At 33.0% G+C, this 15,891-nt stretch overlaps 1 protein-coding gene across 1 annotated transcript in view; it reads right to left on the bottom strand.

Moving 5' to 3' along the window:
• The window catches only part of Gyc32E (Guanylyl cyclase at 32E), a 179,686-nt gene that overhangs the window by 141,708 nt on the left and 22,087 nt on the right, over window positions 1-15,891 (bottom strand). The window lies entirely within an intron of this gene.

Below are 15,891 nucleotides of genomic sequence, written 5' to 3'. Positions count from 1 at the left end.
AAACTGGAAAATTGAATTATGGAGTAATTGTTTGCATTATATTTATTTATTGATGTTGTATTGATTTGAGCTACAAAGCAAATATACATCCAATTTTTATAAACAAAAAAGGTCAAAGTTTAAACACTATAAACTCAGCAAATCGCCAAAAAAATTTCATGGAAAAATTTTGTACTCTGGGATAAGTTTAAAATGGGCAAAATTGGTGCTTGAAAGTTTCGAAGCCACCTCAATGACAATTATATTTTTGCATATATTATGGACCTTGGTAAGGTTAGGTTACTGTATATTTTAGTTGTTGTTTTTGTTTACAATATTATCCATTGTAATATATGTTAACAAATAAGGAACGTATCTCTACACTGAAAAAAATATTGTCGTGAAGTCAAAGATTTCATGTCTTTAAAATACGAATGCAAATTTTGCTTTGTAGTACATGTCAAATAAAATATTTCTGAAAGTCAAATCTTAGAATTGCAAAAAAACAACAGATGAGAAATTTTTAAAATTGAAAAGTTGCCTGTGGACAACTTTGGGCAATTGTGGTAGTAAAATTACATATTTGTGGACATAAGACCTAGAGAAAAAAGGTTTGAAAAACAATGATTTTGAATAAATTTTGAGCTTCGATATGGATGCCCCAGTGACGAGAAATGCGGCGATGATGTAGAAAACATATATGCAGTGCAGGGGGGAATTTGGAAGGAATCGTAAAAAGGGAAGAAGCCATAGATATCGACCTTCTTGGCAACATACTAGTGGATTAGCAGGAATATTGGCGCTTTATAATACTTTGGTTTTTTACACCGCCAGTTAAATTGACCTGGGTTAAAAACAAAACAAAAAAAAAAAAAACATTTTCGTGAGTAACGCGTGATTCACGCGAAGCCGTGAATGAAATTTAAACGAAATCTCGTGAATGTGCGTGAAAGGAACTAAACAAAAATGTGTGGCGAGTGAGCGTGAGTAAAACTCAAATTGTATTCGTGATTGTGAGTGAGTAAAATTTCTCCGAAATCATGCTCCCGATAAGAATTCACTTTCACGATCCATCTCACGCTTACAATCAAACTCACACGCTCAAGATAAAATTCACGTTCACGATAAAATTCACACTCACGGTAAAAGAGAGACACAAAAAGTCACAATCGCGAACAAATTCACGTTCCCGATTAAATTCAAGCTCACCGATTTTAATCACCTTTACTTATTTAATCACGCTTAAGATTTCAATAGCGTGAGTTACGAGAATTTTATTGAGTCACGAAAATTGTCGTGTTCCGAAAATATTCGTGAATCACGAGATCTGTCGTGAATTTCGAAAATTGTCGTGAATCTTGCGAAAGCGTGAGGCATAAATGTTCTTCATGTGTGAGCGTGCGCGAGTATGACTTTTCATTTAGTGAATTGGCGTGAGCTGGGTAGGAGCTCACACCACTTGGAGTGCGTGAGTACAAATATTTCTTCGTGAGTGAAATTCCACTCACGCGCGCATCTAAGTATATATTTACTGTAAAATAACAAAAAACTTTAAAAGAAATCCAATAAAACGTAATACGTCTATCATTACAAAACAAACTATTTTGTAGTCACAATTGCCCAAAGTTGCCCACAGGCAACATTCTCTACCGCCTACACGAATGGGCGTGGCGCCCCAAATTTTGGCTAGACGCTTCTTAAATGACTTCAACATGATTAAAAGTAAAAAAAAAATTTAGCGATACGTATAAAAATTCGGGGTCGAAAGGGTTAAGAAAATTTCATATGTCGAAAGAAAAAATTGGATTTAAAAATTGTTAAAATGTCTTTAGCGCTGTACGAAGTTCAAGACAGGTACAATTTTAGTAAAATTTACTCATTTTAGAGACTTATGAACTCAATTTAAGCAAACTTCTGCCATTTTAGGAAAATATGAACTATTTTATTTAGTAGTAAAATTGTGCACTATATTTATATACAACTTTTTTCTTATTTTTAGTTCACGTCATTTAACATTTACTCATAGTGTGCAAAATTTAACTAAAATCAACTAATCTTCATGAACTAAAATAAAGTTCAGTTGGCATTAGAGTCCCTTTTATACACAAACAACTCTTCTTTAAAGGAGTGCAACCTTGTAGGCGAGAGACGAAGCATCCGCTTATCCTAGTGCAATTCAGCAGCGCTAATGTCAGAATTTTTTTACATATTTAAAGTATGTTGTTCGTTTTATATGTGTAGAATGAAGCGCTGCATTCCGCACTAAAAATGTTGTGAGGAAAAGTAGTGCCTACAGTATGAACCCAGAAAAAAGTGACCCCTTCTTTAAGTTAAAATGAACTCATTGTGAAGAAAGTTGAACTTCGTATAGCGCCAAAGACATTTTTATTTGTTTGAACGATGTGATTTTTGTAGACATTAGGTAGAATGCATTCTATATATTACTACACTACAGAATGAAAAAATTTAACTGAATTGAATTCATATATGGAATGATTTTATTGAACTTTTTTCATTCATTTGGACAAATCTTACATATTTGTGGTAAACCTTTTACTTCAAATTTAGAACTGCTTACCTTCGTTTTTAAATACAAATTTATGTATTTATATAAGCAATTTTTTCTTCGATAAAAGACATGTTTTATTAATATGTTAAATATATTTATTTAGAATCAACAGCATCGACTGGCCTTGAAATATTAAAACACATTTTTTTCTTCTTCTAGTACCTTTCACTTTGAAAAAGTTGCTGTCTAGCAATTTTGTCCACCTTTTACAATTTCAATACCTACAAATATAAACAAAAAATCCTAAACCTATTTTTTCACAAAAGGTTAGCGCCACTGAATATTACCTGATAATTGAAGATTCCACAATGAAGTCGAATGAAGGGGTTGTTATACGGGAGCCACCGTGGTGCAATGGTTAGCATGTCCGCCTTGCATACACAAGGTCGTGGGTTCGATTTCTGCTTCGACCGAACACCAAAAAGTTTTTCAGCGGTGGATTATCCCACCTCAGTAATGCTGGTGACATTTCTGAGGGTTTGAAAGCTTCTCTAAGTGGTTTCACTGCTATGTGGAACGCCGTTCGGACTCGGCTATAAAAAGGAGGTCCCTTGTCATTGAGCTTAACATGGAATCGGGCAGCACTCAGTGATAAGAGAGAAGTTCACCAATGTGGTATCACAGTGAACTGAATAGTCTATATGAGCCTGATTCATCGGGCTGCCACCTAACCTAACCTATACTGCTGGTGTTTTCTTTTTTTTTATAAACCAATTTTCAAAAACGAACATTTTTCTCACTAATTTAAAATAACAAATATTTTATATATTTTATTTGTTTTTTATTATATTTATTTACTATATTATTTTTAACAATCTCTCGGTATACCATAACAACGCGATTCCAACTAAAAAAAACAACCCACGCGCAAACACATCGATTACATCGATTACAGGTAGATAAAAGAAATGTAGGAAATTTTCCTATATTCTAACAAGTGTGTTTCCTTAAGTTTTGAAAGGATTGAATACTTCTTAGTACGAATGAACTAAACTATTTTTTATGCCAAGTGTTATTCGTATGTATGATAAGCTTTCTAGAAACTTGGCACAAGTAGTTGATATTGATGTAGGTCGGATGGTATTGCAAATGGGCCATATCGGTCCACTTTTACGTATCGCCCCCATATAAACGGACCCCCAAATTTGGCTTGCAGACCCTCTATGAGAAGCAAATTTCATCCGATCCGCCTAAAATTTGGTACATAGTGTTAGTATATGGTCTCTAACAACCATGCAAAAATTGGTCCACATCGGTCCAGAATTATATATAGCCCCCATATAAACCGATCCCCCAAATTTGGCTTGCAGACCCTCTATGAGAAGCAAATTTCATCCGATCCGCCTAAAATTTGGTACATAGTGTTAGTATATGGTCTCTAACAACCATGCAAAAATTGGTCCACATCGGTGCATAATTATATATAGCCCCCATACAAACCCATCACCAGATTTGACCTCCGGAGCCTCTTGGAAGACCAAAATTCATCTGATTCAGTTGATATTTGGTACGTGGTGTTAATATGTGGCCTCAAACACTCATGCAAAAATTTGGTCGAAATCGGTCCATAATTATATATAGCCCCCATATAAACCGATCCCCAGATTTGGCTTGCGGAGCCTCAAAGAGAAGCAAATTTCATCCGATCCGACTGAAATTTGGTACATGTTGTTGGTATATGGTCTCTAACAACCATGCAAAAATTGGTCCACTTCGGTCCATAATTATATATAGACCCCATATAAACTGATCTCCAGATTTGGCTTGCGAAGCCTCAAAGAGGAGCAAATTGCATCCGATCCGGCTGAAATTTGGTACATGGTATTGTTATATGGTCTCTAACAACCGTGCAAAAATTGGTCCACATCGGTCCACCCAGATTTGGGTTGCGGAGCCTCAAAGAGAAGCAAATTTCATCCGATCCGCCTGAAATTTGGTACATGATATTGGTATATGGTCTCTAACAACCATGCAAAAATTGGTCCAAATCGGTTCATAATTATATATAGCCCCCAAATAAACCGATCCCCAGATTTGGCTTGCGAAGTCTCCAAGAGAAGCAAATTTCATCCAATCCGGTTGTAATTTGAAACATGGTGTTAGCATATGATCCTTAACAACCGTGCCAGAATTGGTCCATATCGGCCATAATTATATATAGCCCCCATATAAAACATTCTCCAGATTTGACCTCCGGAGCCTCTTGGAGGAGAAAAATTCATCCGATCCGGTTAAATTAGGCACCTGGTGTTAGTATATGGTCGCTAACAACCATACCAAAATTGGTCCAATCACACAAAAATTGGTCCATATCGGTTCATAATCATGGTTACCACTAGAGCCAAAAATAATCTACCACAATTTTATTTCTATAGAAAATTTTGTCAAAATTTTATTTCTATAGAAAATTTTGTTCAAATTTTATTCGGTTCATAATCATGGTTGCCACTCGAGCCAAAAATAATCTACCAAGATTTTATTTCTATAGAAAATTTTGTCAAAAGTTTATTTCTATAGAAAATTTTGTTAAAATTTTATTTCTGTAGAAATTTTTGTCAAAATTGTCTTTTTATAGAAAATTTTGTCAAAATTTTTATTTCTATAGAAAATTTTGTGAAAATTGTATTTCTATAGAAAATTTTGTTAAAATTTTATTTCTGTAGAAACTTTTGTCAAAATTTTATGTCTTCTTTGTCAAACTGAATTATATACGTATTGGATCGATCTTTTTTGATTTAATATATACCACGTATGTACCTACATACAATTTAGAAGATGGTGTTAGGAGGTTTTAAGATACCTTGCCATCGGCAAGCGTTACCGCAAGTGGATGGCAGTGTTTAGATGAAGTTTCTACGCAATCTATGATGGAGGGTACATAAGCTTCGGTCTGGCCGAACTTACGGCCGTATATACTTGTTTCCTTTAGTTTCGAAGACACTTTTTTCTGGGTGTGGACACTATAGTTTTACTGCTACGAAATATATAATAATTTTTGCTGGGATGCGTGCGGCCCATTCTATTCTGGCTAGTTTAGGTTATTTCACATTCAAACCAAAAGCTTTTCCTGTTCCAAAGATTTTGTCTTTGCACTAATAATTTTGATATTGATTCCGAGCCAAAAAGGCCTTTGATACACAATTCTCTTTTAAATTTAAGTTTTGCGTACTTGATATTGGGATAAATTTTAGTTCACATCAACTCTTCTAGAAATATGTTAAAGAAAACTTAAATTTGTAAATTCAAACATCGAAACTCGCCTTTGGCAAAATGCAACAAGTTAACCAATTTAAAGACGATTTCATTAATTTTTAATTTTATGTTTGTTATTGTTGGTTTCTCTTGAATCATTATTGTTGTTTTTGATTTCAGCTTAAAACAATGCATTGACTAAACTACAAGTGTAGCTTAACCAACAGAGGAAAAGTATGCTTGTCAAATTTGTTTAGACTATAGCCGACTATCAAACCTCTTTTCGGAAGGTTCAAGTGTAAATAGTTCACTTTGGGTTGAGTGAATTACCCGAATTTTTTCTGATAATGGGTTGATAGTTTTTCTGCAAGTAGAGGATGCTGATGAGGAATGTAGTAATTCCGAAACAGCTATACACCCAACCACCGTGGTGCAATGGTTAGCAAACCCGCCTTGCATACACAAGGTCGTGGGTTCGATTCGTGCTACGACCGAACACCAAAAAGTTTTTCAGCGGTGGATTATCCCACCTCAGTAATGCTGGTGACATTTCTGAGGGTTTCAAAGCTTCTCTAAGTGGTTTCACTGGAATGTGGAACGCCGTTCGGACTCGGCTATAAAAAGGAGGTCCCTTGTCATTGAGCTTAACATGGAATCGGGCAGCACTCAGTGATAAGAGAGAAGTTCACCACTGTGGTATCACAATGGACTGAATAGTCTAAGTGAGCTTGATACATCGGGCTGTCACATAACCTAACCTAACCATACACCCAACCATCTTGCAGTCTGTAGGGCTTTGCCCAAATAAATTTGACAAGCATACTTTTCCTCTGTTGGTCAAGCTACACTTGTAGTTTAGTCAATGCATGATTTTAAGCTGAAATCAAAAACAACAATAATTTTAAAATTTTCGAAAAATTTATCGGAAAAAAACTTTATATAAGAGAAATGCGTCTTCTAAAATAAAATTCGCTTTCGTTTTTTAAGGACATGAAATCTTTGGCCTCCGACAACATTTTTTGCTGTGAAATTAGCACTCAACAATGTTGAGATTGGATACCTTGCTCTTTTTGTTTTGTTGTTTTTTTCATTGTAGCTTGGTCAATGGACTGTATAAAATAAATTTGCTATTAATTTTTATTTGGAATTTATTTCAAAGTTTTTGTTTTCATATAGACTACATTAAATTCATTTGGCTTTATGCAAATCTTACCCAAATAACATTCGAAGAACTTTTTAAACGGCATTAGTAAACATTTAAAAGGATGAAAAATATATTTCTAGGGATTCATTTAAAGATTCAATTTATTTAACGTTTATCTGTACAACATGACAAAGTCTAATAGTTAAAATGCAGGATTCTCAGCATATACAATTTGCCAACATTGCATAGGTTACTTCAATAGATACACAGAAAAAAATCCATAGTTAAACTAACGCTAAATTTAACCTTTAAATGCACATACGCAAAAAAATAATTCTTTCCTCCCAAACGAAATTTTAGACAAACAAAGTTCGTTTCTCATTTGCTTTTCGTTGTAAGGAAGTGTATTTGGAAGAAAAGTATATACTTTTTGTGATAAACGTTTATTCTTTTCCAGGACGTAAAAACAATTTCATAAAGACAAACTCAAAAAAAAAAACATTGTTTTCTTGCTAATTGCATTTTCCCTCACATCTTTCTCACATCCACGAGGTTTTTTAGTTCTTAACACCTTTTCCTGTAATACCAACAATGTAGAAGAAATTATACGATTTTATAAATTTTTAAAATTTTTTTTTACCTTTTGTCTGGACGGAGAATCGAACCGCGGACCATGCACTTTGTAAGCCAACACACTAACCACTGAGCTATGTACCTGTTATGGTCATCAAGAGATAAATATCCATATAAGTTATATTTATATAGCATAGCTTGCGGCGCCCACGAACCGAATAAACAAAGTTTATTTAACAGAAACAAACATTTAGTTTGGCACCGTGGAGCAGTGGTTGCTACGTCCGACTTGCATGCCAAGGGTCGTGGGTTCGATCCCTGCTTCGACCAAAGTTTTTTTTTTTTTATTTTTTTACATATATTTCAGATATGCCCGGAAGATTCCAAAAAATGTTCAACATTACATTGTTGTATATTACATTTTGAACTATAAAATGTGTCTTATTAAATACCTAAAGTCAGAAAAGAACAGTGTTTGATATAAACGAAATGGACTGTGTTGTTATTTCAAAAATAACTTTGTTTATTGAAAAAATAAAAATTTTGTAACAAACGAATTTTTTTGGTGATAAAAGTTTAAAATTTTCGAAGCAATTCAAAAAACTCTAACAAAAGAAAAACGTTTTCGGTACACATTTTCCAAACGTTTTTTTCTTTGCGTGCAAGATCACCGATGCTTTCGAAAAAAATGTATAATATGTCAAATGGTAAAAGAAAGAACATCTGCATACCACTTTTTTTTAAAGATTTATGTGTTTTTTGAAAAACAAATAGTGATTGTATCTTAAAAAAATCAGTGCGCATTAAACAAAGTTTTTTTATTTACAAATAAACAATTTTACTTTAGTAAAGAATAGAGATATTTTTACACTACACATGTTTTTTCTACCACCATTCTTTTCATCTCTGGTAAATATTATTTAACTTCCAATTTGTAGTTTTTTAAATTTTTGGTCAAAATTTGATTATTAATTTTAACTGCAGATTCCTCAGAAGTACAACCAGAAAAGCATATTTTTATAAATAGCGTTAATTCGGTCAATATATTAAGACTTAAGATTTTTTCTGGTTGTATCTTAATAGATACAGTGTGCATTTAAGGGTTAACTTATCTTTACTGAAAAAAAATTTGTTGGTAGTTAAATTTTATTTTGATTTTTATGCTATTTTGGTCCGTTTTTTAGTTTCTAAATTTTATTATTTTTTCGAAATTTTCCACAACTTAATGAAATCGTACTTTTTTAAGTATGTCTCAAACATTTTATGAACTAAATGTGAGTATAAATTTCAATGACCATACACATAAGTTCAATATTAACTAAAGAAGATTTTCGTACGGTTCCCAAAAATAGTAAGAATGAACTACTGTGTGGTTAAAATGATCAGGATTTGGCGCCAATGATTTTCATCTTTTTTCTCTATGTGAGGGTGTAATTTCGTGAACCGCAGTTAAAAACTACAACAGGGCATTAAATTTTCCTGGTTTTTCCAAGGCTTTGTGGAAATCTCATAATGTGGAGTACAATTCAATAGTTCAATTTTCGCACGAGTTAGTTCATTCTTCCTTTCAAACAGTTTACATTTTTCGACCAATTGTGTTTATTTAATTGTCTTGTATATTAACAATCAAAACAAATATATGCGGCCGTAAATTCAGCTAGGCCGAATCTTATGTACTCTTCACCATGGATTACGTAGAAACTTCTACGAAAGACTGTCATCCACAATTGAATTACTTGGGTTGTGGTATCTTAAAACTTCTTAACATCGTTTTCTCAATTGTGAGTTAGTCCATGCGTGGTATATATTAGACAAAAAAGTTATGTATAGGTAAGTCTGCAAATAAATACGAATCGCCATGGACTTTTGCACGGTACGTAGAGAGCCAGAATTGAAATATGGGGGTCGCTTATATGGGGGCTATATAGAATTATGAACTTGATATGGACCAATTTGTGTGTGATTGGGGATCGATTTATCTGAGGGCTATATATAACTATAGACCGATATGGACCTAGTTAGTCATGGTTGTTAACGGCTATATACTAGCACAATGTACCAAATTTCAACTGACTCGGATGAAATTTGCTCCTCCAAGAGGCTCCAAAACCAAATCTAGGGATCGGTTTATATGGGGTCTATATATGATTATGGACTGATATGGACCACTTTTGGTATGGTTGTTAAATATCATATACTACCACCACGTACCAAATTTCAACCGAATCGGATGAATTTTGCTCTTCCAAGGGGCTCCGGAGGTCAAATCTCGTGATCGGTTTATATGGGGACTATATATAATTATAGACCGATGTGGGCCAATTTTTGCATGGTCATTAGAGACCATATACTAACATCATCTAGCAAATTTCAGCCAGATCGGATGAAATTTGCTTCTCTTAGAGGCTGCGCAAGCCAAATCGTGGGATCGGTTTATATGGGGGCTATACATAATTATGGACCGATGTGGACCAATTTTTGCACGGTTGTTAGAGACCATATACTAACACCATGTACCAAATTTCAGCCGGATCGGATGAAATTTGCTTCTCTTAGAGCAATCGCAAGCCAAATTTGGGAGTCCGTTTATATGGGGGCTGTACGTAAAAGTGGACCGATATGGCCCATTTGCAATACCATCTGACCTACATCAATAACAACTACTTGTGCCAAGTTTCAAGTCGATAGCTTGTTTCGTTCGGAAGTTAGCGTGATTTCAACAGACGGACGGACGGACGGACATGCTCAGATCGACTCAGAATTTCACCACGACTTAGAATATATATACTTTATGGGGTCTTAGAGCAATATTTCGATGTGTTACAAACGGAATGACAAAGTTAGTATACCCCCATCCTATGGTGGAGAGTATAAAAAGCGAACTCTATATGGCACTATATTGAATTTTATTCTATTTTAGTTCACGGAATTATTAAATTTTTATAAATTTTCCTTGACTTTAATAATTTGTTTTGTACATTAGTTACATGAAATAAAACAAATTGAGCATAAATATTTACTAAATCCGTGTCTCCCACAAAATAGTTCAGAATTTCTTAAAATTTGTACATTTTACCAATAATGCGTCCATCTTGTACTTTGTTTGGCACTAAAGACAGGTTTGCAATTTTGATATCCAATTATTTCCTTCAAACTACGCAATTTTCTTTAGCAAGTGAAAAAAAACAAAATAATTAAGTTTAATAAATTTTCGACAAATATTTACTTAATTTTGTAAAAGCGGCTTTTCTAAAAATAACCAAAGTTTAGTGGGTTCACTGTTTCTTGAGTGTATTCTATTTTGTTTTTGTGAAGATGAATTTTGGCCATGAAAATCCTATTGTTGTAGTAAGCGTTTAAATTGCCTTCGAACTCTGTTCTGTGTTCTATCTTATAATGTTAAGAAGTTTTAAGATACGGCAAGTGCTACCACAACCACATCATCGATTGCGAATGACAGCCTTTATTAGAACATTCTACGCAATCCATGGTGGGTGGTATATTAAATTCGGCTCTCTTGAACCTTATATACCATATATACTTGTTTGAAACTCAAATACTATTACCTGTTATCCTTTTAGTTATTGTATATTTTAATTGGCCCACTGTTCTATGAACCAACCTCAAATGTCAAGTATATGTCGCATTTCGTTTAAAGTTTTGAGGACATTTTACATCCCCCACTGCAGCAGCACACATTTCAAGCCTTTGAATTTCCAAGAAAAAAATTCCTGGAGATATCTTCTTAACTTTCTATTTTCGTAAATACTCTCATTCATTTAAGCTCTAACACCTGTCAAACTTTATTAGTAATTTATCACAAAATTTTATATCTTATTATGATGCATTACCAGACCAAGGTGACGAGTACTTCATATTTAGCAGGCGTTAATCATACGCATGGTAGCACACATAACCCCATACATCATCGTCATCATAAGAAATTGAGTATAACTTAAAATGCTATATGAACTTGAGTTAATTATGTCTTTTCTTCGTCGGGAAAGTTTTCCAACTAATATTCATAGCAAAGTAATTTAATTTACACCAAAGTTTATTATTTTCTATTTCGAACAATAAAGAAAAAAAAAATGAAACAAAGAAAACAACAAAAAAAATTTGTGGAACAGTTTGCACACTTCACTTCCACACTTCTCCTAGATTCACAAAAGGTGATGTACTCATGGGAGACATAAAAATAAGTGAGACAACTAAAAATATTAAAATAAAGTGAGATGCTGCAGTTAATTTCTGTATACACACAGAAAACATATTGGTTGGAAAGCAACAAAATTAATTAAATTAAATACTAATGGCGATTTCGATTGAGAAAAAAGGTGCAATATTCTGATTTCAAAATATGAAGGACACTGTCATAGATTTTGGATCCTGTGTCCCTCTCAGTATTATGAATTAACAATAACTTTGGAATGACACTATCATTTGGGCGATAATACATTGAGGGAAAAATCAGTGTAACACATATTTTTGCGAAACGAAAACGCTGTAAATAATTAAATATCAATTGTGCTAATCAAATTGCTTCAATTACAAACATTTTTTCTCCCCATTACCATTTAGCTATAATTTCAATGATATTCGTTTGTAATTGCAAACAAATGGTTGTACACTGAAAAAAAGCATACCTGGTTCCAAAGATTTTGCCTTTACACTATTGATTTTGGTATTGATACCGAGCCAAAGAATCCGAGAAATGAAATAAGGATATTTTTAAGACTCAATTGTCTTTTAAACTTGATTCTACCAAACAAATTTTAATTTATTTTAGATCGGTAAAAAATATGGAAAATATTTAAATCTAAAGCCCTTGCATAAAATTTCGCAAATCTGCATTTATAATTTATCGGTCGATGCATTCGAATTAGAGTATAGCTAAATTTGAATCATTTTTACGAGTTTTCGATTCAGCAGTGACGATTTTACAAGGAAAATGTTGATATTTTGGCCATATTTGCTTAAATCGGAAGAACTTATATAAGGGGGCCTTGTCTAATTGGGAGCTGATTTTGACCATATATGGCACACATTGCTAAAAATTTTATTGCACTCTCTGTGAAAAATTTCAAAATTTTCGGAGTGAAACTTAGGCCTCGGTGCTATAACGGGTCACTGCCTGATAGGCGATTTTGCAAAAACTATTGGCGCGAAGTATAATGACTATTGTATGAGCTGTCATGATGCGGAGGAAAAAGAATCAATTAAACACCTCTTGTGTGAGTGTCCTGCATTTTGTGTAAAGCGCAAGCAACTTTTAGGAGCATATAGCTTCAGATTACTGGCGGATCTGGAAAACGTTAACTTAAGCAGTCTGCTAATGTTTTTGGAACAATCTGGTTGGTTCAACAAAGAAAAATAATCAAGAAGGTTCAGCGGTTAAAACTAGAAGTGCCCATATGTAATAGGTACTTTTAGTTAATGTGGTATCACAATGGACTGAATAGTCTAAATGAACCTGAATCTTAATTGGGCTGCCACTTTAACCTAACCTAACCTAACCTTGGCATCGGTGCACTGAAAAAAAAAAACAGTGAACCCACCAGAAAGAAAAATGTTGGTTAATTTTGGAAAATTTAGATTATTTTTAGAAAATGTTAACTAAACATCCAGCAAAAAAAATTGGAAGCTGTTCCACAAACATTTCTTTTAAAGCCCATCCCAGAATCCCCCATCGAGTTTTTTCAACTTCAGATACTGAAAAAACAGTAAACCCACCAGGAAGAAAAATTTCGGTTAATTTCAGAATATTTTGAATATTTTTAGAAAATTTTAACTAAACAGTATTACAAACGCTGGCATCACGCCGATGTCATTAAAATAAGTAAATATTTTTCGACAAATTCAAGGAAATTTATTTGACGTAATTAAGTTTTTTCACTTATTAAAGAAAAATTTGTAGTTTCAAGGAAAAATTTTGAGTTCAAAATTGCAAGAATGTCTTTAGTGACATACGAAGTTCATGATGAACGCATTTGTAGTAAAATTTGCAAATTTAAAGAAATACTGAACTATTTTGTGGGAGACACGAATTTAGTTAATCTTTATGGTTCATTTGTGTATATTTTATCCTCGGTTTTAGTTAATTTGACTAACGTACGCAAAAAATTATTAGAGTAAAGGAAACTTTCTCCAAACATAATAATTCCATGAATTAAATTAAAGTTAAATTGGCTTTAGTGAAATAGAGAGTTCACTTTTCTTTGAGTGGATGCAGTCCTTTTGGACAAGTCCACAAACATTTCTTCCAAAGCGCATCGTGGGATCCCCCAATGATTTTGTCCACTTCCGATGCAGTCCTTTCGGACAAGTGCCCAAACATTTCTTCTAAAGCGCATCTTCGGATTTTTTTTTCTACTTCCGATGCAGTCCTTGTGAACAAGTATTAGAAAGAACGCAATCAGAATATGTTATTTTAAGTGCATATTTTGGACAATTAAATTAAAAAAAAATAGAAAACTAATAAAAAAATAAAAAAAATTAAGATTAATAAAGGTGTAAAAAAATAATAATATAAAATATAAATTTCATCCCGCTGAGATTTGAACCTGTGCCATTTGACTTTTTCGCTTCCATGGAAGTTCTTTTGAGAAGGTTTTGCAAATTACAAGAATTTTTAATTTTTTGTTGATTTTTAATGGAAAAAATATATTTACTCGTATACGAAAATATATGCCGAAAATAATAAATAAAAACGATGCGTAACATAAAAATAATTTTTTAGAAAAATATTTAATAAAAAAAATTGCCGCTGGTGAGATTTGAACCTGTGTTTCTTATTTTTTCATTCATTAGTATGAACGTACACAGTCTTACACAAGTTTACATACCCTTGAATTTTTTACCTTTTAACTAAACATGTTTCTGGTTGTTGTATATAAACCAGACTAAAAAAATCTTCTTGAAAATTAACAAATACTTTGTTTTTCAACTTAATTTACTAAAACTAAAGCATATATATGCATTTTTTTTATTATATTTTGTTATTCAAAGAAAACACAAATTCTTAAATCGTACACTGAAAAAAATATTGTCGTGAGATCAAAGATTCCATGTCTTTAAAATACGAATACAAATTATGCTTAGCATAGAAGATGCATTTCTCTAAAATAAAGTTATTTTCCTTGTCCAAAAGTCGATAAACTTTTCAATGAAGTCGTATTGTCCTTATAATTAAGTGATTTGACTTAAAAATGGGTATCTTAACATGAAAGAAAAATTTTTTAGGCAAAGGTCAACTTGACTTTAATAATTCAGAAAAATTCTTTAAATTTAATGAAATTGTCTTTAAATTTGTTGTCTTTTTGCATCTTGACTACAAAGCAAAAAATCGTTCAAATATAGGACATGTTTTCACAACTTTATTTTAAAGAAGTTTTTTACTTCAAACATAGCATAATTTCTACTGGAAGTCGAGTCTAAAATTGGAAAATAAAGTTTGCCGTTAACTCGTTTTAAAGGACCTTGATAGCATATGAAGAAAAAAGCTGAGAAAGCGAAAAATTAAAATTTGCTTCCTAGAAGCAAGTGCACAAAACCTAAATTTAAAAGAGAATTGTGTCTTAAAAGTGTCCTTACTTGTATTCTCCGCTTCTTTGGCTCGGAATCAATACCAAATTTTTTAAAGTAAAGACAAAATCTTTGGAACCGAGTATGCTTTTTTTCAGTGTATGTAAACTTGTGTAAGACATCTCGAGAAGCATTAGAATGTTATTCCTTGGTGTCCTATTACGATCATATGTTATCATAAACATTGGAATTGACCCCTCGACGCTTTATGTGTGCTAAGGCATTCTGTTTTGATGCCAGCAAACCCAGGTTCAACCCCCTGGTCGGAGCGAAAAAGTTTTTCAAATTGTAAAAATCAGATAATAGGAAAATAATAGTGTAATAAAATATACGGATGAAAAACAAGTAAGTAAAGTCTAAAGTCGGGCGGAGCCGACTATATTATACCCTTCACCACCATGTAGACCAACATTTGTGTTACCATCTCAACTACTTCAAATTTGCTGGGAGCTATATAAAGGTTTGCATTTCCAGATACAAATACTTTTAATGGAGACAATTTTTTGTACTTTTACAAAAACTCTAGAATTACAATTTAAATCGGCTAACGCCCTGGGATGAAACAAAATGTTAACATAGTAAAAAATATGGGAAATATGAAGAGAGAGAAATTTTAATGCAATTATACAAAAGAGCATTTATGATTTATCAGGTGATACATATGTATTCTAGATATAGGGCAATTTTAGTAAAATTTACAATTTTTGATACTTAGCAGTGGCGACTTTACAGGGATATTGGTTAGATCCCGCCAAGATATATGGTCAAGTGTGGGTTGGAGCCTTATTTAAAACTAAACCGTTCTGTGGAAATTCTGGCATTACAGTGTTTAGCATATGACTAAGATATG

Source organism: Haematobia irritans, chromosome 2 (genome assembly GCF_050003625.1).
Source record: "Haematobia irritans isolate KBUSLIRL chromosome 2, ASM5000362v1, whole genome shotgun sequence".
NCBI lineage: Eukaryota > Metazoa > Arthropoda > Insecta > Diptera > Muscidae > Haematobia > Haematobia irritans.
The sequence above is the reverse complement of the archived record's forward strand: the minus strand, read 5'-3'. Positions and strand labels throughout refer to the sequence as shown.